Below are 22106 nucleotides of genomic sequence, written 5' to 3'. Positions count from 1 at the left end.
AGTGAAAAATAATATAATATATTATTTGTCCAAGTATAATAATTTCAACTTCACACAAATTAAATAAATTCGTTTAGGATTAAGTAATTAATGCCTTTGAAAAAAAGAATAACTTAGTTTAGTTAGATAAAATTATTTTTATGTTTATTAAATTATTTTTAATTCGTAAACGGGTCGTATCGGGTCATATCAGGTCACCACGGGTTGACCCGAAATCGACCGGTTTTCTTTTCGGGTTCATCGGGTCCAACCCGATTCTGACCCGAATTCCCGAAACCTCAACCCAAACCCATTAATTTCGTGTTAGGTTCGTGTCGTGTCGAAAATTGCCACCCCTAGTTGCGGTGATACATTTGCGCCGACAAATTTGAGCGACGATCCGGGCTTTGATCGAGCCGTACCGTTCCTGATTTGTCTCGCGCATTCAGATCCTCCTTCACGCTTCGACAAGAAGCAAAATATTAAGCAATCGTTCCGACGGAGCTAAATTACAACAGGATAAAGAACGAATAGGAAATTTGGATTTCGAAACAAAAAAGAGAGGGGTGCAACACGAGGACTTCCCAGGGGGTCACCCATCCTAGTACTACTCTCGCCCAAGCACGCTTAACTTCGGAGTTCTGATGGGATCCGGTGCATTAGTGCTGGTATGATCGCACCCGCCATGTTCCTTTCGCGTTATTCTTTTAAACTACCCCGTCCTGCGAAGCAGTGTGGCTTTTTTAGACCGAAATTCATTTTAAGCGTCAATTCAAGCATTTTCCTCTTATCCTTTTATTTATTTACTTTATATATTTTTTTGTTATTGATTTGCACCCTGTTTTTTTCCCTCATCCCGCAACTCTAAATTATCATGAAATCAATCCTTCACGCTTGCAGTCAGGGGTGGCAATTCGGGTCCAAATCAGGTTGGCGGGTCGGGTTCGGGTCAACAGACCCGCCAGAAAATCTGTTAACCCGAACCCCGACCCGCCAACCCGTGACGGGTCAGGTATGCTGACCCGAACCCGAAAATTTCAGGTTTACGGGGCGGCGGGTCGACCCGAAATGACCCGAAACTTAATTTTAATTTATTAATTTATCACTGTAATTTCTAATAAAATCAATTTCTCACAAAACTAATTACATAATCAAGTAATAAAAATTTAAATAAATGATTCCAAATCAAATCTAAAATAAATTAAACACCGTAAAAGTGTTTTATCCCAAGCAAAATATAAAATAAATTAAAACAATACAAAAGTGAAAAATAATATAATATATTATTTGTCCAAGTATAATAATTTCAACTTCACACAAATTAAATAAATTCGTTTAGGATTAAGTAATTAATGCCTTTGAAAAAAAGAATAACTTAGTTTAGTTAGATAAAATTATTTTTATGTTTATTAAATTATTTTTAATTCGTAAACGGGTCATATCGGGTCATATCAGGTCACCACGGGTTGACCCGAAATCGACCGGTTTTCTTTTCGGGTTCATCGGGTCCAACCCGATTCTGACCCGAATTCCCGAAACCTCAACCCAAACCCATTAATTTCGTGTTAGGTTCGTGTCGTGTCGAAAATTGCCACCCCTAGTTGCGGTGATACATTTGCGCCGACAAATTTGAGCGACGATCCGGGCTTTGATCGAGCCGTACCGTTCCTGATTTGTCTCGCGCCTTCAGATCCTCCTTCACGCTTCGACAAGAAGCAAAATATTAAGCAATCGTTCCGACGGAGCTAAATTACTACAGGATAAAGAACGAATAGGAAATTTGGATTTCGAAACAAAAAAGAGAGGGGTGCAACACGAGGACTTCCCAGGGGGTCACCCATCCTAGTACTACTCTCGCCCAAGCACGCTTAACTTCGGAGTTCTGATGGGATCCGGTGCATTAGCGCTGGTATGATCGCACCCGCCATGTTCCTTTCGCGTTATTCTTTTAAACTACCCCGTCCTGCGAAGCAGTGTGGCTTTTCTAGACCGAAATTCATTTTAAGCGTCAATTCAAGCATTTTCCTCTTATCCTTTTATTTATTTACTTTATATTTTTTTTTGTTATTGATTTGCACCCTGTTTTTTTCCCTCATCCCGCAACTCTAAATTATCATGAAATCAATCCTTCACGCTTGCAGTCAGGGGTGGCAATTCGGGTCCAAATCAGGTTGGCGGGTCGGGTTCGGGTCAACAGACCCGCCAGAAAATCTGTTGACCCGAACCCCGACCCGCCAACCCGTGACGGGTCAGGTATGCTGACCCGAACCCGAAGATTTCAGGTTTACGGGGCGGCGGGTCGACCCGAAATGACCCGAAACTTAATTTTAATTTATTAATTTATCACTGTAATTTCTAATAAAATCAATTTCTCACAAAACTAATTACATAATCAAGTAATAAAAATTTAAATAAATGATTCCAAATCAAATCTAAAATAAATTAAACACCGTAAAAGTGTTTTATCCCAAGCTAAATATAAAATAAATTAAAACAATACAAAAGTGAAAAATAATATAATATATTATTTGTCCAAGTATAATAATTTCAACTTCACACAAATTAAATAAATTCGTTTAGGATTAAGTAATTAATGCCTTTGAAAAAAAGAATAACTTAGTTTAGTTAGATAAAATTATTTTTATGTTTATTAAATTATTTTTAATTCGTAAACGGGTCATATCGGGTCATATCAGGTCACCACGGGTTGACCCGAAATCGACCGGTTTTCTTTTCGGGTTCATCGGGTCCAACCCGATTCTGACCCGAATTCCCGAAACCTCAACCCAAACCCATTAATTTCGTGTTAGGTTCGTGTCGTGTCGAAAATTGCCACCCCTAGTTGCGGTGATACATTTGCGCCGACAAATTTGAGCGACGATCCGGGCTTTGATCGAGCCGTACCGTTCCTGATTTGTCTCGCGCCTTCAGATCCTCCTTCACGCTTCGACAAGAAGCAAAATATTAAGCAATCGTTCCGACGGAGCTAAATTACTACAGGATAAAGAACGAATAGGAAATTTGGATTTCGAAACAAAAAAGAGAGGGGTGCAACACGAGGACTTCCCAGGGGGTCACCCATCCTAGTACTACTCTCGCCCAAGCACGCTTAACTTCGGAGTTCTGATGGGATCCGGTGCATTAGTGCTGGTATGATCGCACCCGCCATGTTCCTTTCGCGTTATTCTTTTAAACTACCCCGTCCTGCGAAGCAGTGTGGCTTTTCTAGACCGAAATTCATTTTAAGCGTCAATTCAAGCATTTTCCTCTTATCCTTTTATTTATTTACTTTATATTTTTTTTTGTTATTGATTTGCACCCTGTTTTTTTCCCTCATCCCGCAACTCTAAATTATCATGAAATCAATCCTTCACGCTTGCAGTCAGGGGTGGCAATTCGGGTCCAAATCAGGTTGGCGGGTCGGGTTCGGGTCAACAGACCCGTCAGAAAATCTGTTAACCCGAACCCCGACCCGCCAACCCGTGACGGGTCAGGTATGCTGACCCGAACCCGAAGATTTCAGGTTTACGGGGCGGCGGGTAGACCCGAAATGACCCGAAACTTAATTTTAATTTATTAATTTATCACTGTAATTTCTAATAAAATCAATTTCTCACAAAACTAATTACATAATCAACTAATAAAAATTTAAATAAATGATTCCAAATCAAATCTAAAATAAATTAAACACCGTAAAAGTGTTTTATCCCAAGCAAAATATAAAATAAATTAAAACAATATAAAAGTGAAAAATAATATAATATATTATTTGTCCAAGTATAATAATTTCAACTTCACACAAATTAAATAAATTCGTTTAGGATTAAGTAATTAATGCCTTTGAAAAAAAGAATAACTTAGTTTAGTTAGATAAAATTATTTTTATGTTTATTAAATTATTTTTAACTCGTAAACGGGTCATATCGGGTCATATCAGGTCACCACGGGTTGACCCGAAATCGACCGGTTTTCTTTTCGGGTTATCGGGTCCAACCCGATTCTGACCCGAATTCCCGAAACCTCAACCCAAACCCATTAATTTCGTGTTAGGCTCGTGTCGTGTTTTCAGGTCGTGTCGAAAATTGCCACCCCTAGTTGCGGTGATACATTTGCGCCGACAAATTTGAGCGACGATCCGGGCTTTCGTCGAGCCGTACCGTTCCTGATTTGTCTCGCGCCTTCAGACCCGCCTTCATGCTTCGACAAGAAGCAAAATATAAAGCAATCGTTCCGACGGAGCTAAATTACTACAGGATAAAGAACGAATAGAAAATTTGGATTTCGAAACAAAAAAAAGAGAGGGGTGCAACACGAGGACTTCCAAGGGGGTCACCCATCCTAGTACCACTCTCGCCCAAGCACGCTTAACTTCGGAGTTCTGATGGGATCCGGTGCATTAGTGCTGGTATGGTCGCACCCGCCATGTTCCTTTCGTTTTATTCTTTTAAACTACCCCGTCCTGCGAAGCAGTGTGGCTTTTCTAGACCGAAATTCATTTTAAGCGTCAATTCAAGCATTTTCCTCTTATCCTTTTATTTATTTACTTTATTTTTTTTTTGTTATTGATTTGCACCCTGTTTTTTTCCCTCATCCCGCAACTCTAAATTATCATGAAATCAATCCTTCACGCTTGCAGTCAGGGGTGGCAATTCGGGTCCAAATCAGGTTGGCGGGTCGGGTTCGGGTCAACAGACCCGCCAGAAAATCTGTTGACCCGAACCCCGACCCGCCAACCCGTGACGGGTCAGGTATGCTGACCCGAACCCGAAGATTTCAGGTTTACGGGGCGGCGGGTCGACCCGAAATGACCCGAAACTTAATTTTAATTTATTAATTTATCACTGTAATTTCTAATAAAATCAATTTCTCACAAAACTAATTACATAATCAAGTAATAAAAATTTAAATAAATGATTCCAAATCAAATCTAAAATAAATTAAACACCGTAAAAGTGTTTTATCCCAAGCAAAATATAAAATAAATTAAAACAATACAAAAGTGAAAAATAATATAATATATTATTTGTCCAAGTATAATAATTTCAACTTCACACAAATTAAATAAATTCGTTTAGGATTAAGTAATTAATGCCTTTGAAAAAAAGAATAACTTAGTTTAGTTAGATAAAATTATTTTTATGTTTATTAAATTATTTTTAATTCGTAAACGGGTCATATCGGGTCATATCAGGTCACCACGGGTTGACCCGAAATCGACCGGTTTTCTTTTCGGGTTCATCGGGTCCAACCCGATTCTGACCCGAATTCCCGAAACCTCAACCCAAACCCATTAATTTCGTGTTAGGTTCGTGTCGTGTCGAAAATTGCCACCCCTAGTTGCGGTGATACATTTGCGCCGACAAATTTGAGCGACGATCCGGGCTTTGGTCGAGCCGTACCGTTCCTGATTTGTCTCGCGCCTTCAGACCCGCCTTCATGCTTCGACAAGAAGCAAAATATAAAGCAATCGTTCCGACGGAGCTAAATTACTACAGGATAAAGAACGAATAGAAAATTTGGATTTCGAAACAAAAAAAAGAGAGGGGTGCAACACGAGGACTTCCAAGGGGGTCACCCATCCTAGTACCACTCTCGCCCAAGCACGCTTAACTTCGGAGTTCTGATGGGATCCGGTGCATTAGTGCTGGTATGGTCGCACCCGCCATGTTCCTTTCGCTTTATTCTTTTAAACTACCCCGTCCTGCGAAGCAGTGTGGCTTTTCTAGACCGAAATTCATTTTAAGCGTCAATTCAAGCATTTTCCTCTTATCCTTTTATTTATTTACTTTATATATTTTTTTGTTATTGATTTGCACCCTGTTTTTTTCCCTCATCCCGCAACTCTAAATTATCATGAAATCAATCCTTCACGCTTGCAGTTAGGGGTGGCAATTCGGGTCCAAATCAGGTTGGCGGGTCGGGTTCGGGTCAACAGACCCGCCAGAAAATCTGTTGACCCGAACCCCGACCCGCCAACCCGTGACGGGTCAGGTATGCTGACCCGAACCCGAAAATTTCAGGTTTACGGGGCGGCGGGTCGACCCGAAATGACCCGAAACTTAATTTTAATTTATTAATTTATCACTGTAATTTCTAATAAAATCAATTTCTCACAAAACTAATTACATAATCAAGTAATAAAAATTTAAATAAATGATTCCAAATCAAATCTAAAATAAATTAAACACCGTAAAAGTGTTTTATCCCAAGCAAAATATAAAATAAATTAAAACAATACAAAAGTGAAAAATAATATAATATATTATTTGTCCAAGTATAATAATTTCAACTTCACACAAATTAAATAAATTCGTTTAGGATTAAGTAATTAATGCCTTTGAAAAAAAGAATAACTTAGTTTAGTTAGATAAAATTATTTTTATGTTTATTAAATTATTTTTAATTCGTAAACGGGTCATATCGGGTCATATCAGGTCACCACGGGTTGACCCGAAATCGACCGGTTTTCTTTTCGGGTTCATCGGGTCCAACCCGATTCTGACCCGAATTCCCGAAACCTCAACCCAAACCCATTAATTTCGTGTTAGGTTCGTGTCGTGTCGAAAATTGCCACCCCTAGTTGCGGTGATACATTTGCGCCGACAAATTTGAGCGACGATCCGGGCTTTGATCGAGCCGTACCGTTCCTGATTTGTCTCGCGCCTTCAGATCCTCCTTCACGCTTCGACAAGAAGCAAAATATTAAGCAATCGTTCCGACGGAGCTAAATTACTACAGGATAAAGAACGAATAGGAAATTTGGATTTCGAAACAAAAAAGAGAGGGGTGCAACACGAGGACTTCCCAGGGGGTCACCCATCCTAGTACTACTCTCGCCCAAGCACGCTTAACTTCGGAGTTCTGATGGGATCCGGTGCATTAGCGCTGGTATGATCGCACCCGCCATGTTCCTTTCGCGTTATTCTTTTAAACTACCCCGTCCTGCGAAGCAGTGTGGCTTTTCTAGACCGAAATTCATTTTAAGCGTCAATTCAAGCATTTTCCTCTTATCCTTTTATTTATTTACTTTATATTTTTTTTTGTTATTGATTTGCACCCTGTTTTTTTCCCTCATCCCGCAACTCTAAATTATCATGAAATCAATCCTTCACGCTTGCAGTTAGGGGTGGCAATTCGGGTCCAAATCAGGTTGGCGGGTCGGGTTCGGGTCAACAGACCCGCCAGAAAATCTGTTGACCCGAACCCCGACCCGCCAACCCGTGACGGGTCAGGTATGCTGACCCGAACCCGAAAATTTCAGGTTTACGGGGCGGCGGGTCGACCCGAAATGACCCGAAACTTAATTTTAATTTATTAATTTATCACTGTAATTTCTAATAAAATCAATTTCTCACAAAACTAATTACATAATCAAGTAATAAAAATTTAAATAAATGATTCCAAATCAAATCTAAAATAAATTAAACACCGTAAAAGTGTTTTATCCCAAGCAAAATATAAAATAAATTAAAACAATACAAAAGTGAAAAATAATATAATATATTATTTGTCCAAGTATAATAATTTCAACTTCACACAAATTAAATAAATTCGTTTAGGATTAAGTAATTAATGCCTTTGAAAAAAAGAATAACTTAGTTTAGTTAGATAAAATTATTTTTATGTTTATTAAATTATTTTTAATTCGTAAACGGGTCATATCGGGTCATATCAGGTCACCACGGGTTGACCCGAAATCGACCGGTTTTCTTTTCGGGTTCATCGGGTCCAACCCGATTCTGACCCGAATTCCCGAAACCTCAACCCAAACCCATTAATTTCGTGTTAGGTTCGTGTCGTGTCGAAAATTGCCACCCCTAGTTGCGGTGATACATTTGCGCCGACAAATTTGAGCGACGATCCGGGCTTTGATCGAGCCGTACCGTTCCTGATTTGTCTCGCGCCTTCAGATCCTCCTTCACGCTTCGACAAGAAGCAAAATATTAAGCAATCGTTCCGACGGAGCTAAATTACTACAGGATAAAGAACGAATAGGAAATTTGGATTTCGAAACAAAAAAGAGAGGGGTGCAACACGAGGACTTCCCAGGGGGTCACCCATCCTAGTACTACTCTCGCCCAAGCACGCTTAACTTCGGAGTTCTGATGGGATCCGGTGCATTAGTGCTGGTATGATCGCACCCGCCATGTTCCTTTCGCGTTATTCTTTTAAACTACCCCGTCCTGCGAAGCAGTGTGGCTTTTCTAGACCGAAATTCATTTTAAGCGTCAATTCAAGCATTTTCCTCTTATCCTTTTATTTATTTACTTTATATATTTTTTTGTTATTGATTTGCACCCTGTTTTTTTCCCTCATCCCGCAACTCTAAATTATCATGAAATCAATCCTTCACGCTTGCAGTTAGGGGTGGCAATTCGGGTCCAAATCAGGTTGGCGGGTCGGGTTCGGGTCAACAGACCCGCCAGAAAATCTGTTGACCCGAACCCCGACCCGCCAACCCGTGACGGGTCAGGTATGCTGACCCGAACCCGAAAATTTCAGGTTTACGGGGCGGCGGGTCGACCCGAAATGACCCGAAACTTAATTTTAATTTATTAATTTATCACTGTAATTTCTAATAAAATCAATTTCTCACAAAACTAATTACATAATCAAGTAATAAAAATTTAAATAAATGATTCCAAATCAAATCTAAAATAAATTAAACACCGTAAAAGTGTTTTATCCCAAGCAAAATATAAAATAAATTAAAACAATACAAAAGTGAAAAATAATATAATATATTATTTGTCCAAGTATAATAATTTCAACTTCACACAAATTAAATAAATTCGTTTAGGATTAAGTAATTAATGCCTTTGAAAAAAAGAATAACTTAGTTTAGTTAGATAAAATTATTTTTATGTTTATTAAATTATTTTTAATTCGTAAACGGGTCATATCGGGTCATATCAGGTCACCACGGGTTGACCCGAAATCGACCGGTTTTCTTTTCGGGTTCATCGGGTCCAACCCGATTCTGACCCGAATTCCCGAAACCTCAACCCAAACCCATTAATTTCGTGTTAGGTTCGTGTCGTGTCGAAAATTGCCACCCCTAGTTGCGGTGATACATTTGCGCCGACAAATTTGAGCGACGATCCGGGCTTTGATCGAGCCGTACCGTTCCTGATTTGTCTCGCGCCTTCAGATCCTCCTTCACGCTTCGACAAGAAGCAAAATATTAAGCAATCGTTCCGACGGAGCTAAATTACTACAGGATAAAGAACGAATAGGAAATTTGGATTTCGAAACAAAAAAGAGAGGGGTGCAACACGAGGACTTCCCAGGGGGTCACCCATCCTAGTACTACTCTCGCCCAAGCACGCTTAACTTCGGAGTTCTGATGGGATCCGGTGCATTAGTGCTGGTATGATCGCACCCCCCATGTTCCTTTCGCGTTATTCTTTTAAACTACCCCGTCCTGCGAAGCAGTGTGGCTTTTCTAGACCGAAATTCATTTTAAGCGTCAATTCAAGCATTTTCCTCTTATCCTTTTATTTATTTACTTTATATTTTTTTTTGTTATTGATTTGCACCCTGTTTTTTTCCCTCATCCCGCAACTCTAAATTATCATGAAATCAATCCTTCACGCTTGCAGTCAGGGGTGGCAATTCGGGTCCAAATCAGGTTGGCGGGTCGGGTTCGGGTCAACAGACCCGCCAGAAAATCTGTTAACCCGAACCCCGACCCGCCAACCCGTGACGGGTCAGGTATGCTGACCCGAACCCGAAGATTTCAGGTTTACGGGGCGGCGGGTAGACCCGAAATGACCCGAAACTTAATTTTAATTTATTAATTTATCACTGTAATTTCTAATAAAATCAATTTCTCACAAAACTAATTACATAATCAACTAATAAAAATTTAAATAAATGATTCCAAATCAAATCTAAAATAAATTAAACACCGTAAAAGTGTTTTATCCCAAGCAAAATATAAAATAAATTAAAACAATATAAAAGTGAAAAATAATATAATATATTATTTGTCCAAGTATAATAATTTCAACTTCACACAAATTAAATAAATTCGTTTAGGATTAAGTAATTAATGCCTTTGAAAAAAAGAATAACTTAGTTTAGTTAGATAAAATTATTTTTATGTTTATTAAATTATTTTTAACTCGTAAACGGGTCATATCGGGTCATATCAGGTCACCACGGGTTGACCCGAAATCGACCGGTTTTCTTTTCGGGTTCATCGGGTCCAACCCGATTCTGACCCGAATTCCCGAAACCTCAACCCAAACCCATTAATTTCGTGTTAGGCTCGTGTCGTGTTTTCAGGTCGTGTCGAAAATTGCCACCCCTAGTTGCGGTGATACATTTGCGCCGACAAATTTGAGCGACGATCCGGGCTTTGATCGAGCCGTACCGTTCCTGATTTGTCTCGCGCCTTCAGATCCTCCTTCACGCTTCGACAAGAAGCAAAATATTAAGCAATCGTTCCGACGGAGCTAAATTACTACAGGATAAAGAACGAATAGGAAATTTGGATTTCGAAACAAAAAAGAGAGGGGTGCAACACGAGGACTTCCCAGGGGGTCACCCATCCTAGTACTACTCTCGCCCAAGCACGCTTAACTTCGGAGTTCTGATGGGATCCGGTGCATTAGTGCTGGTATGGTCGCACCCGCCATGTTCCTTTCGCTTTATTCTTTTAAACTACCCCGTCCTGCGAAGCAGTGTGGCTTTTCTAGACCGAAATTCATTTTAAGCGTCAATTCAAGCATTTTCCTCTTATCCTTTTATTTATTTACTTTATATATTTTTTTGTTATTGATTTGCACCCTGTTTTTTTCCCTCATCCCGCAACTCTAAATTATCATGAAATCAATCCTTCACGCTTGCAGTTAGGGGTGGCAATTCGGGTCCAAATCAGGTTGGCGGGTCGGGTTCGGGTCAACAGACCCGCCAGAAAATCTGTTGACCCGAACCCCGACCCGCCAACCCGTGACGGGTCAGGTATGCTGACCCGAACCCGAAAATTTCAGGTTTACGGGGCGGCGGGTCGACCCGAAATGACCCGAAACTTAATTTTAATTTATTAATTTATCACTGTAATTTCTAATAAAATCAATTTCTCACAAAACTAATTACATAATCAAGTAATAAAAATTTAAATAAATGATTCCAAATCAAATCTAAAATAAATTAAACACCGTAAAAGTGTTTTATCCCAAGCAAAATATAAAATAAATTAAAACAATACAAAAGTGAAAAATAATATAATATATTATTTGTCCAAGTATAATAATTTCAACTTCACACAAATTAAATAAATTCGTTTAGGATTAAGTAATTAATGCCTTTGAAAAAAAGAATAACTTAGTTTAGTTAGATAAAATTATTTTTATGTTTATTAAATTATTTTTAATTCGTAAACGGGTCATATCGGGTCATATCAGGTCACCACGGGTTGACCCGAAATCGACCGGTTTTCTTTTCGGGTTCATCGGGTCCAACCCGATTCTGACCCGAATTCCCGAAACCTCAACCCAAACCCATTAATTTCGTGTTAGGTTCGTGTCGTGTCGAAAATTGCCACCCCTAGTTGCGGTGATACATTTGCGCCGACAAATTTGAGCGACGATCCGGGCTTTGATCGAGCCGTACCGTTCCTGATTTGTCTCGCGCCTTCAGATCCTCCTTCACGCTTCGACAAGAAGCAAAATATTAAGCAATCGTTCCGACGGAGCTAAATTACTACAGGATAAAGAACGAATAGGAAATTTGGATTTCGAAACAAAAAAGAGAGGGGTGCAACACGAGGACTTCCCAGGGGGTCACCCATCCTAGTACTACTCTCGCCCAAGCACGCTTAACTTCGGAGTTCTGATGGGATCCGGTGCATTAGCGCTGGTATGATCGCACCCGCCATGTTCCTTTCGCGTTATTCTTTTAAACTACCCCGTCCTGCGAAGCAGTGTGGCTTTTCTAGACCGAAATTCATTTTAAGCGTCAATTCAAGCATTTTCCTCTTATCCTTTTATTTATTTACTTTATATTTTTTTTTGTTATTGATTTGCACCCTGTTTTTTTCCCTCATCCCGCAACTCTAAATTATCATGAAATCAATCCTTCACGCTTGCAGTTAGGGGTGGCAATTCGGGTCCAAATCAGGTTGGCGGGTCGGGTTCGGGTCAACAGACCCGCCAGAAAATCTGTTGACCCGAACCCCGACCCGCCAACCCGTGACGGGTCAGGTATGCTGACCCGAACCCGAAAATTTCAGGTTTACGGGGCGGCGGGTCGACCCGAAATGACCCGAAACTTAATTTTAATTTATTAATTTATCACTGTAATTTCTAATAAAATCAATTTCTCACAAAACTAATTACATAATCAAGTAATAAAAATTTAAATAAATGATTCCAAATCAAATCTAAAATAAATTAAACACCGTAAAAGTGTTTTATCCCAAGCAAAATATAAAATAAATTAAAACAATACAAAAGTGAAAAATAATATAATATATTATTTGTCCAAGTATAATAATTTCAACTTCACACAAATTAAATAAATTCGTTTAGGATTAAGTAATTAATGCCTTTGAAAAAAAGAATAACTTAGTTTAGTTAGATAAAATTATTTTTATGTTTATTAAATTATTTTTAATTCGTAAACGGGTCATATCGGGTCATATCAGGTCACCACGGGTTGACCCGAAATCGACCGGTTTTCTTTTCGGGTTCATCGGGTCCAACCCGATTCTGACCCGAATTCCCGAAACCTCAACCCAAACCCATTAATTTCGTGTTAGGTTCGTGTCGTGTCGAAAATTGCCACCCCTAGTTGCGGTGATACATTTGCGCCGACAAATTTGAGCGACGATCCGGGCTTTGATCGAGCCGTACCGTTCCTGATTTGTCTCGCGCCTTCAGATCCTCCTTCACGCTTCGACAAGAAGCAAAATATTAAGCAATCGTTCCGACGGAGCTAAATTACTACAGGATAAAGAACGAATAGGAAATTTGGATTTCGAAACAAAAAAGAGAGGGGTGCAACACGAGGACTTCCCAGGGGGTCACCCATCCTAGTACTACTCTCGCCCAAGCACGCTTAACTTCGGAGTTCTGATGGGATCCGGTGCATTAGTGCTGGTATGATCGCACCCGCCATGTTCCTTTCGCGTTATTCTTTTAAACTACCCCGTCCTGCGAAGCAGTGTGGCTTTTCTAGACCGAAATTCATTTTAAGCGTCAATTCAAGCATTTTCCTCTTATCCTTTTATTTATTTACTTTATATATTTTTTTGTTATTGATTTGCACCCTGTTTTTTTCCCTCATCCCGCAACTCTAAATTATCATGAAATCAATCCTTCACGCTTGCAGTTAGGGGTGGCAATTCGGGTCCAAATCAGGTTGGCGGGTCGGGTTCGGGTCAACAGACCCGCCAGAAAATCTGTTGACCCGAACCCCGACCCGCCAACCCGTGACGGGTCAGGTATGCTGACCCGAACCCGAAGATTTCAGGTTTACGGGGCGGCGGGTCGACCCGAAATGACCCGAAACTTAATTTTAATTTATTAATTTATCACTGTAATTTCTAATAAAATCAATTTCTCACAAAACTAATTACATAATCAAGTAATAAAAATTTAAATAAATGATTCCAAATCAAATCTAAAATAAATTAAACACCGTAAAAGTGTTTTATCCCAAGCAAAATATAAAATAAATTAAAACAATACAAAAGTGAAAAATAATATAATATATTATTTGTCCAAGTATAATAATTTCAACTTCACACAAATTAAATAAATTCGTTTAGGATTAAGTAATTAATGCCTTTGAAAAAAAGAATAACTTAGTTTAGTTAGATAAAATTATTTTTATGTTTATTAAATTATTTTTAATTCGTAAACGGGTCATATCGGGTCATATCAGGTCACCACGGGTTGACCCGAAATCGACCGGTTTTCTTTTCGGGTTCATCGGGTCCAACCCGATTCTGACCCGAATTCCCGAAACCTCAACCCAAACCCATTAATTTCGTGTTAGGTTCGTGTCGTGTCGAAAATTGCCACCCCTAGTTGCGGTGATACATTTGCGCCGACAAATTTGAGCGACGATCCGGGCTTTGATCGAGCCGTACCGTTCCTGATTTGTCTCGCGCCTTCAGATCCTCCTTCACGCTTCGACAAGAAGCAAAATATTAAGCAATCGTTCCGACGGAGCTAAATTACTACAGGATAAAGAACGAATAGGAAATTTGGATTTCGAAACAAAAAAGAGAGGGGTGCAACACGAGGACTTCCCAGGGGGTCACCCATCCTAGTACTACTCTCGCCCAAGCACGCTTAACTTCGGAGTTCTGATGGGATCCGGTGCATTAGTGCTGGTATGATCGCACCCGCCATGTTCCTTTCGCGTTATTCTTTTAAACTACCCCGTCCTGCGAAGCAGTGTGGCTTTTCTAGACCGAAATTCATTTTAAGCGTCAATTCAAGCATTTTCCTCTTATCCTTTTATTTATTTACTTTATATTTTTTTTGTTATTGATTTGCACCCTGTTTTTTTCCCTCATCCCGCAACTCTAAATTATCATGAAATCAATCCTTCACGCTTGCAGTTAGGGGTGGCAATTCGGGTCCAAATCAGGTTGGCGGGTCGGGTTCGGGTCAACAGACCCGCCAGAAAATCTGTTGACCCGAACCCCGACCCGCCAACCCGTGACGGGTCAGGTATGCTGACCCGAACCCGAAAATTTCAGGTTTACGGGGCGGCGGGTCGACCCGAAATGACCCGAAACTTAATTTTAATTTATTAATTTATCACTGTAATTTCTAATAAAATCAATTTCTCACAAAACTAATTACATAATCAAGTAATAAAAATTTAAATAAATGATTCCAAATCAAATCTAAAATAAATTAAACACCGTAAAAGTGTTTTATCCCAAGCAAAATATAAAATAAATTAAAACAATACAAAAGTGAAAAATAATATAATATATTATTTGTCCAAGTATAATAATTTCAACTTCACACAAATTAAATAAATTCGTTTAGGATTAAGTAATTAATGCCTTTGAAAAAAAGAATAACTTAGTTTAGTTAGATAAAATTATTTTTATGTTTATTAAATTATTTTTAATTCGTAAACGGGTCATATCGGGTCATATCAGGTCACCACGGGTTGACCCGAAATCGACCGGTTTTCTTTTCGGGTTCATCGGGTCCAACCCGATTCTGACCCGAATTCCCGAAACCTCAACCCAAACCCATTAATTTCGTGTTAGGTTCGTGTCGTGTCGAAAATTGCCACCCCTAGTTGCGGTGATACATTTGCGCCGACAAATTTGAGCGACGATCCGGGCTTTGATCGAGCCGTACCGTTCCTGATTTGTCTCGCGCCTTCAGATCCTCCTTCACGCTTCGACAAGAAGCAAAATATTAAGCAATCGTTCCGACGGAGCTAAATTACTACAGGATAAAGAACGAATAGGAAATTTGGATTTCGAAACAAAAAAGAGAGGGGTGCAACACGAGGACTTCCCAGGGGGTCACCCATCCTAGTACTACTCTCGCCCAAGCACGCTTAACTTCGGAGTTCTGATGGGATCCGGTGCATTAGTGCTGGTATGATCGCACCCCCCATGTTCCTTTCGCGTTATTCTTTTAAACTACCCCGTCCTGCGAAGCAGTGTGGCTTTTCTAGACCGAAATTCATTTTAAGCGTCAATTCAAGCATTTTCCTCTTATCCTTTTATTTATTTACTTTATATTTTTTTTTGTTATTGATTTGCACCCTGTTTTTTTCCCTCATCCCGCAACTCTAAATTATCATGAAATCAATCCTTCACGCTTGCAGTCAGGGGTGGCAATTCGGGTCCAAATCAGGTTGGCGGGTCGGGTTCGGGTCAACAGACCCGCCAGAAAATCTGTTAACCCGAACCCCGACCCGCCAACCCGTGACGGGTCAGGTATGCTGACCCGAACCCGAAGATTTCAGGTTTACGGGGCGGCGGGTAGACCCGAAATGACCCGAAACTTAATTTTAATTTATTAATTTATCACTGTAATTTCTAATAAAATCAATTTCTCACAAAACTAATTACATAATCAACTAATAAAAATTTAAATAAATGATTCCAAATCAAATCTAAAATAAATTAAACACCGTAAAAGTGTTTTATCCCAAGCAAAATATAAAATAAATTAAAACAATATAAAAGTGAAAAATAATATAATATATTATTTGTCCAAGTATAATAATTTCAACTTCACACAAATTAAATAAATTCGTTTAGGATTAAGTAATTAATGCCTTTGAAAAAAAGAATAACTTAGTTTAGTTAGATAAAATTATTTTTATGTTTATTAAATTATTTTTAACTCGTAAACGGGTCATATCGGGTCATATCAGGTCACCACGGGTTGACCCGAAATCGACCGGTTTTCTTTTCGGGTTCATCGGGTCCAACCCGATTCTGACCCGAATTCCCGAAACCTCAACCCAAACCCATTAATTTCGTGTTAGGCTCGTGTCGTGTTTTCAGGTCGTGTCGAAAATTGCCACCCCTAGTTGCGGTGATACATTTGCGCCGACAAATTTGAGCGACGATCCGGGCTTTGGTCGAGCCGTACCGTTCCTGATTTGTCTCGCGCCTTCAGACCCGCCTTCATGCTTCGACAAGAAGCAAAATATAAAGCAATCGTTCCGACGGAGCTAAATTACTACAGGATAAAGAACGAATAGAAAATTTGGATTTCGAAACAAAAAAAAGAGAGGGGTGCAACACGAGGACTTCCAAGGGGGTCACCCATCCTAGTACCACTCTCGCCCAAGCACGCTTAACTTCGGAGTTCTGATGGGATCCGGTGCATTAGTGCTGGTATGGTCGCACCCGCCATGTTCCTTTCGCTTTATTCTTTTAAACTACCCCGTCCTGCGAAGCAGTGTGGCTTTTCTAGACCGAAATTCATTTTAAGCGTCAATTCAAGCATTTTCCTCTTATCCTTTTATTTATTTACTTTATATATTTTTTTGTTATTGATTTGCACCCTGTTTTTTTCCCTCATCCCGCAACTCTAAATTATCATGAAATCAATCCTTCACGCTTGCAGTTAGGGGTGGCAATTCGGGTCCAAATCAGGTTGGCGGGTCGGGTTCGGGTCAACAGACCCGCCAGAAAATCTGTTGACCCGAACCCCGACCCGCCAACCCGTGACGGGTCAGGTATGCTGACCCGAACCCGAAAATTTCAGGTTTACGGGGCGGCGGGTCGACCCGAAATGACCCGAAACTTAATTTTAATTTATTAATTTATCACTGTAATTTCTAATAAAATCAATTTCTCACAAAACTAATTACATAATCAAGTAATAAAAATTTAAATAAATGATTCCAAATCAAATCTAAAATAAATTAAACACCGTAAAAGTGTTTTATCCCAAGCAAAATATAAAATAAATTAAAACAATACAAAAGTGAAAAATAATATAATATATTATTTGTCCAAGTATAATAATTTCAACTTCACACAAATTAAATAAATTCGTTTAGGATTAAGTAATTAATGCCTTTGAAAAAAAGAATAACTTAGTTTAGTTAGATAAAATTATTTTTATGTTTATTAAATTATTTTTAATTCGTAAACGGGTCATATCGGGTCATATCAGGTCACCACGGGTTGACCCGAAATCGACCGGTTTTCTTTTCGGGTTCATCGGGTCCAACCCGATTCTGACCCGAATTCCCGAAACCTCAACCCAAACCCATTAATTTCGTGTTAGGTTCGTGTCGTGTCGAAAATTGCCACCCCTAGTTGCGGTGATACATTTGCGCCGACAAATTTGAGCGACGATCCGGGCTTTGATCGAGCCGTACCGTTCCTGATTTGTCTCGCGCCTTCAGATCCTCCTTCACGCTTCGACAAGAAGCAAAATATTAAGCAATCGTTCCGACGGAGCTAAATTACTACAGGATAAAGAACGAATAGGAAATTTGGATTTCGAAACAAAAAAGAGAGGGGTGCAACACGAGGACTTCCCAGGGGGTCACCCATCCTAGTACTACTCTCGCCCAAGCACGCTTAACTTCGGAGTTCTGATGGGATCCGGTGCATTAGCGCTGGTATGATCGCACCCGCCATGTTCCTTTCGCGTTATTCTTTTAAACTACCCCGTCCTGCGAAGCAGTGTGGCTTTTCTAGACCGAAATTCATTTTAAGCGTCAATTCAAGCATTTTCCTCTTATCCTTTTATTTATTTACTTTATATTTTTTTTTGTTATTGATTTGCACCCTGTTTTTTTCCCTCATCCCGCAACTCTAAATTATCATGAAATCAATCCTTCACGCTTGCAGTTAGGGGTGGCAATTCGGGTCCAAATCAGGTTGGCGGGTCGGGTTCGGGTCAACAGACCCGCCAGAAAATCTGTTGACCCGAACCCCGACCCGCCAACCCGTGACGGGTCAGGTATGCTGACCCGAACCCGAAGATTTCAGGTTTACGGGGCGGCGGGTCGACCCGAAATGACCCGAAACTTAATTTTAATTTATTAATTTATCACTGTAATTTCTAATAAAATCAATTTCTCACAAAACTAATTACATAATCAAGTAATAAAAATTTAAATAAATGATTCCAAATCAAATCTAAAATAAATTAAACACCGTAAAAGTGTTTTATCCCAAGCAAAATATAAAATAAATTAAAACAATACAAAAGTGAAAAATAATATAATATATTATTTGTCCAAGTATAATAATTTCAACTTCACACAAATTAAATAAATTCGTTTAGGATTAAGTAATTAATGCCTTTGAAAAAAAGAATAACTTAGTTTAGTTAGATAAAATTATTTTTATGTTTATTAAATTATTTTTAATTCGTAAACGGGTCATATCGGGTCATATCAGGTCACCACGGGTTGACCCGAAATCGACCGGTTTTCTTTTCGGGTTCATCGGGTCCAACCCGATTCTGACCCGAATTCCCGAAACCTCAACCCAAACCCATTAATTTCGTGTTAGGTTCGTGTCGTGTCGAAAATTGCCACCCCTAGTTGCGGTGATACATTTGCGCCGACAAATTTGAGCGACGATCCGGGCTTTGATCGAGCCGTACCGTTCCTGATTTGTCTCGCGCCTTCAGATCCTCCTTCACGCTTCGACAAGAAGCAAAATATTAAGCAATCGTTCCGACGGAGCTAAATTACTACAGGATAAAGAACGAATAGGAAATTTGGATTTCGAAACAAAAAAGAGAGGGGTGCAACACGAGGACTTCCCAGGGGGTCACCCATCCTAGTACTACTCTCGCCCAAGCACGCTTAACTTCGGAGTTCTGATGGGATCCGGTGCATTAGTGCTGGTATGATCGCACCCCCCATGTTCCTTTCGCGTTATTCTTTTAAACTACCCCGTCCTGCGAAGCAGTGTGGCTTTTCTAGACCGAAATTCATTTTAAGCGTCAATTCAAGCATTTTCCTCTTATCCTTTTATTTATTTACTTTATATTTTTTTTTGTTATTGATTTGCACCCTGTTTTTTTCCCTCATCCCGCAACTCTAAATTATCATGAAATCAATCCTTCACGCTTGCAGTCAGGGGTGGCAATTCGGGTCCAAATCAGGTTGGCGGGTCGGGTTCGGGTCAACAGACCCGTCAGAAAATCTGTTAACCCGAACCCCGACCCGCCAACCCGTGACGGGTCAGGTATGCTGACCCGAACCCGAAGATTTCAGGTTTACGGGGCGGCGGGTAGACCCGAAATGACCCGAAACTTAATTTTAATTTATTAATTTATCACTGTAATTTCTAATAAAATCAATTTCTCACAAAACTAATTACATAATCAACTAATAAAAATTTAAATAAATGATTCCAAATCAAATCTAAAATAAATTAAACACCGTAAAAGTGTTTTATCCCAAGCAAAATATAAAATAAATTAAAACAATATAAAAGTGAAAAATAATATAATATATTATTTGTCCAAGTATAATAATTTCAACTTCACACAAATTAAATAAATTCGTTTAGGATTAAGTAATTAATGCCTTTGAAAAAAAGAATAACTTAGTTTAGTTAGATAAAATTATTTTTATGTTTATTAAATTATTTTTAACTCGTAAACGGGTCATATCGGGTCATATCAGGTCACCACGGGTTGACCCGAAATCGACCGGTTTTCTTTTCGGGTTCATCGGGTCCAACCCGATTCTGACCCGAATTCCCGAAACCTCAACCCAAACCCATTAATTTCGTGTTAGGCTCGTGTCGTGTTTTCAGGTCGTGTCGAAAATTGCCACCCCTAGTTGCGGTGATACATTTGCGCCGACAAATTTGAGCGACGATCCGGGCTTTGGTCGAGCCGTACCGTTCCTGATTTGTCTCGCGCCTTCAGACCCGCCTTCATGCTTCGACAAGAAGCAAAATATAAAGCAATCGTTCCGACGGAGCTAAATTACTACAGGATAAAGAACGAATAGAAAATTTGGATTTCGAAACAAAAAAAAGAGAGGGGTGCAACACGAGGACTTCCAAGGGGGTCACCCATCCTAGTACCACTCTCGCCCAAGCACGCTTAACTTCGGAGTTCTGATGGGATCCGGTGCATTAGTGCTGGTATGGTCGCACCCGCCATGTTCCTTTCGTTTTATTCTTTTAAACTACCCCGTCCTGCGAAGCAGTGTGGCTTTTCTAGACCGAAATTCATTTTAAGCGTCAATTCAAGCATTTTCCTCTTATCCTTTTATTTATTTACTTTATTTTTTTTTTGTTATTGATTTGCACCCTGTTTTTTTCCCTCATCCCGCAACTCTAAATTATCATGAAATCAATCCTTCACGCTTGCAGTCAGGGGTGGCAATTCGGGTCCAAATCAGGTTGGCGGGTCGGGTTCGGGTCAACAGACCCGCCAGAAAATCTGTTGACCCGAACCCCGACCCGCCAACCCGTGACGGGTCAGGTATGCTGACCCGAACCCGAAGATTTCAGGTTTACGGGGCGGCGGGTCGACCCGAAATGACCCGAAACTTAATTTTAATTTATTAATTTATCACTGTAATTTCTAATAAAATCAATTTCTCACAAAACTAATTACATAATCAAGTAATAAAAATTTAAATAAATGATTCCAAATCAAATCTAAAATAAATTAAACACCGTAAAAGTGTTTTATCCCAAGCAAAATATAAAATAAATTAAAACAATACAAAAGTGAAAAATAATATAATATATTATTTGTCCAAGTATAATAATTTCAACTTCACACAAATTAAATAAATTCGTTTAGGATTAAGTAATTAATGCCTTTGAAAAAAAGAATAACTTAGTTTAGTTAGATAAAATTATTTTTATGTTTATTAAATTATTTTTAATTCGTAAACGGGTCATATCGGGTCATATCAGGTCACCACGGGTTGACCCGAAATCGACCGGTTTTCTTTTCGGGTTCATCGGGTCCAACCCGATTCTGACCCGAATTCCCGAAACCTCAACCCAAACCCATTAATTTCGTGTTAGGTTCGTGTCGTGTCGAAAATTGCCACCCCTAGTTGCGGTGATACATTTGCGCCGACAAATTTGAGCGACGATCCGGGCTTTGATCGAGCCGTACCGTTCCTGATTTGTCTCGCGCCTTCAGATCCTCCTTCACGCTTCGACAAGAAGCAAAATATTAAGCAATCGTTCCGACGGAGCTAAATTACTACAGGATAAAGAACGAATAGGAAATTTGGATTTCGAAACAAAAAAGAGAGGGGTGCAACACGAGGACTTCCCAGGGGGTCACCCATCCTAGTACTACTCTCGCCCAAGCACGCTTAACTTCGGAGTTCTGATGGGATCCGGTGCATTAGCGCTGGTATGATCGCACCCGCCATGTTTCTTTCGCGTTATTCTTTTAAACTACCCCGTCCTGCGAAGCAGTGTGGCTTTTCTAGACCGAAATTCATTTTAAGCGTCAATTCAAGCATTTTCCTCTTATCCTTTTATTTATTTACTTTATATTTTTTTTTGTTATTGATTTGCACCCTGTTTTTTTCCCTCATCCCGCAACTCTAAATTATCATGAAATCAATCCTTCACGCTTGCAGTCAGGGGTGGCAATTCGGGTCCAAATCAGGTTGGCGGGTCGGGTTCGGGTCAACGGACCCGCCAGAAAATCTGT

At 39.6% G+C, this 22106-nt stretch overlaps 18 non-coding genes across 18 annotated transcripts; all 18 read right to left on the bottom strand.

The window, feature by feature from the left end:
- Positions 1-542: 542 nt before the first annotated feature.
- Positions 543-661, bottom strand: LOC140032371 (5S ribosomal RNA). Its single transcript, XR_011836297.1, has one exon. It is a non-coding gene; the product is annotated as a 5S ribosomal RNA (ribosomal RNA).
- A 1122-nt stretch (positions 662-1783) lies between these two features.
- Positions 1784-1902, bottom strand: LOC140030132 (5S ribosomal RNA). Its single transcript, XR_011834046.1, has one exon. It is a non-coding gene; the product is annotated as a 5S ribosomal RNA (ribosomal RNA).
- Positions 1903-3024: 1122 nt separating this feature from the next.
- On the bottom strand, positions 3025-3143 carry LOC140032360 (5S ribosomal RNA). Its single transcript, XR_011836286.1, has one exon. It is a non-coding gene; the product is annotated as a 5S ribosomal RNA (ribosomal RNA).
- A 1136-nt stretch (positions 3144-4279) lies between these two features.
- On the bottom strand, positions 4280-4398 carry LOC140031139 (5S ribosomal RNA). Its single transcript, XR_011835060.1, has one exon. It is a non-coding gene; the product is annotated as a 5S ribosomal RNA (ribosomal RNA).
- Positions 4399-5521: 1123 nt separating this feature from the next.
- Positions 5522-5640, bottom strand: LOC140031138 (5S ribosomal RNA). The gene has a single exon (XR_011835059.1). It is a non-coding gene; the product is annotated as a 5S ribosomal RNA (ribosomal RNA).
- Positions 5641-6762: 1122 nt separating this feature from the next.
- LOC140030131 (5S ribosomal RNA) lies at positions 6763-6881 on the bottom strand. The gene has a single exon (XR_011834045.1). It is a non-coding gene; the product is annotated as a 5S ribosomal RNA (ribosomal RNA).
- Positions 6882-8003: 1122 nt separating this feature from the next.
- LOC140032349 (5S ribosomal RNA) lies at positions 8004-8122 on the bottom strand. Its single transcript, XR_011836275.1, has one exon. It is a non-coding gene; the product is annotated as a 5S ribosomal RNA (ribosomal RNA).
- A 1122-nt stretch (positions 8123-9244) lies between these two features.
- LOC140032338 (5S ribosomal RNA) lies at positions 9245-9363 on the bottom strand. Its single transcript, XR_011836264.1, has one exon. It is a non-coding gene; the product is annotated as a 5S ribosomal RNA (ribosomal RNA).
- Positions 9364-10498: 1135 nt separating this feature from the next.
- On the bottom strand, positions 10499-10617 carry LOC140029235 (5S ribosomal RNA). The gene has a single exon (XR_011833139.1). It is a non-coding gene; the product is annotated as a 5S ribosomal RNA (ribosomal RNA).
- A 1122-nt stretch (positions 10618-11739) lies between these two features.
- LOC140030130 (5S ribosomal RNA) lies at positions 11740-11858 on the bottom strand. Its single transcript, XR_011834044.1, has one exon. It is a non-coding gene; the product is annotated as a 5S ribosomal RNA (ribosomal RNA).
- A 1122-nt stretch (positions 11859-12980) lies between these two features.
- Positions 12981-13099, bottom strand: LOC140032327 (5S ribosomal RNA). Its single transcript, XR_011836253.1, has one exon. It is a non-coding gene; the product is annotated as a 5S ribosomal RNA (ribosomal RNA).
- Positions 13100-14221: 1122 nt separating this feature from the next.
- On the bottom strand, positions 14222-14340 carry LOC140032317 (5S ribosomal RNA). Its single transcript, XR_011836243.1, has one exon. It is a non-coding gene; the product is annotated as a 5S ribosomal RNA (ribosomal RNA).
- Positions 14341-15461: 1121 nt separating this feature from the next.
- On the bottom strand, positions 15462-15580 carry LOC140032307 (5S ribosomal RNA). The gene has a single exon (XR_011836233.1). It is a non-coding gene; the product is annotated as a 5S ribosomal RNA (ribosomal RNA).
- Positions 15581-16717: 1137 nt separating this feature from the next.
- LOC140031137 (5S ribosomal RNA) lies at positions 16718-16836 on the bottom strand. The gene has a single exon (XR_011835058.1). It is a non-coding gene; the product is annotated as a 5S ribosomal RNA (ribosomal RNA).
- Positions 16837-17958: 1122 nt separating this feature from the next.
- Positions 17959-18077, bottom strand: LOC140030129 (5S ribosomal RNA). Its single transcript, XR_011834043.1, has one exon. It is a non-coding gene; the product is annotated as a 5S ribosomal RNA (ribosomal RNA).
- A 1122-nt stretch (positions 18078-19199) lies between these two features.
- Positions 19200-19318, bottom strand: LOC140032296 (5S ribosomal RNA). Its single transcript, XR_011836222.1, has one exon. It is a non-coding gene; the product is annotated as a 5S ribosomal RNA (ribosomal RNA).
- Positions 19319-20455: 1137 nt separating this feature from the next.
- LOC140031136 (5S ribosomal RNA) lies at positions 20456-20574 on the bottom strand. The gene has a single exon (XR_011835057.1). It is a non-coding gene; the product is annotated as a 5S ribosomal RNA (ribosomal RNA).
- A 1121-nt stretch (positions 20575-21695) lies between these two features.
- LOC140030128 (5S ribosomal RNA) lies at positions 21696-21814 on the bottom strand. The gene has a single exon (XR_011834042.1). It is a non-coding gene; the product is annotated as a 5S ribosomal RNA (ribosomal RNA).
- Between the last annotated feature and the right edge of the window lie 292 nt (positions 21815-22106).

The sequence above is a fragment of the Coffea arabica genome, chromosome 11e (genome assembly GCF_036785885.1).
Source record: "Coffea arabica cultivar ET-39 chromosome 11e, Coffea Arabica ET-39 HiFi, whole genome shotgun sequence".
Taxonomy (NCBI): Eukaryota; Viridiplantae; Streptophyta; class Magnoliopsida; order Gentianales; family Rubiaceae; genus Coffea; species Coffea arabica.
Note: the sequence above shows the minus strand (reverse complement) of the source record. Positions and strands in the feature narration are given on the sequence as shown.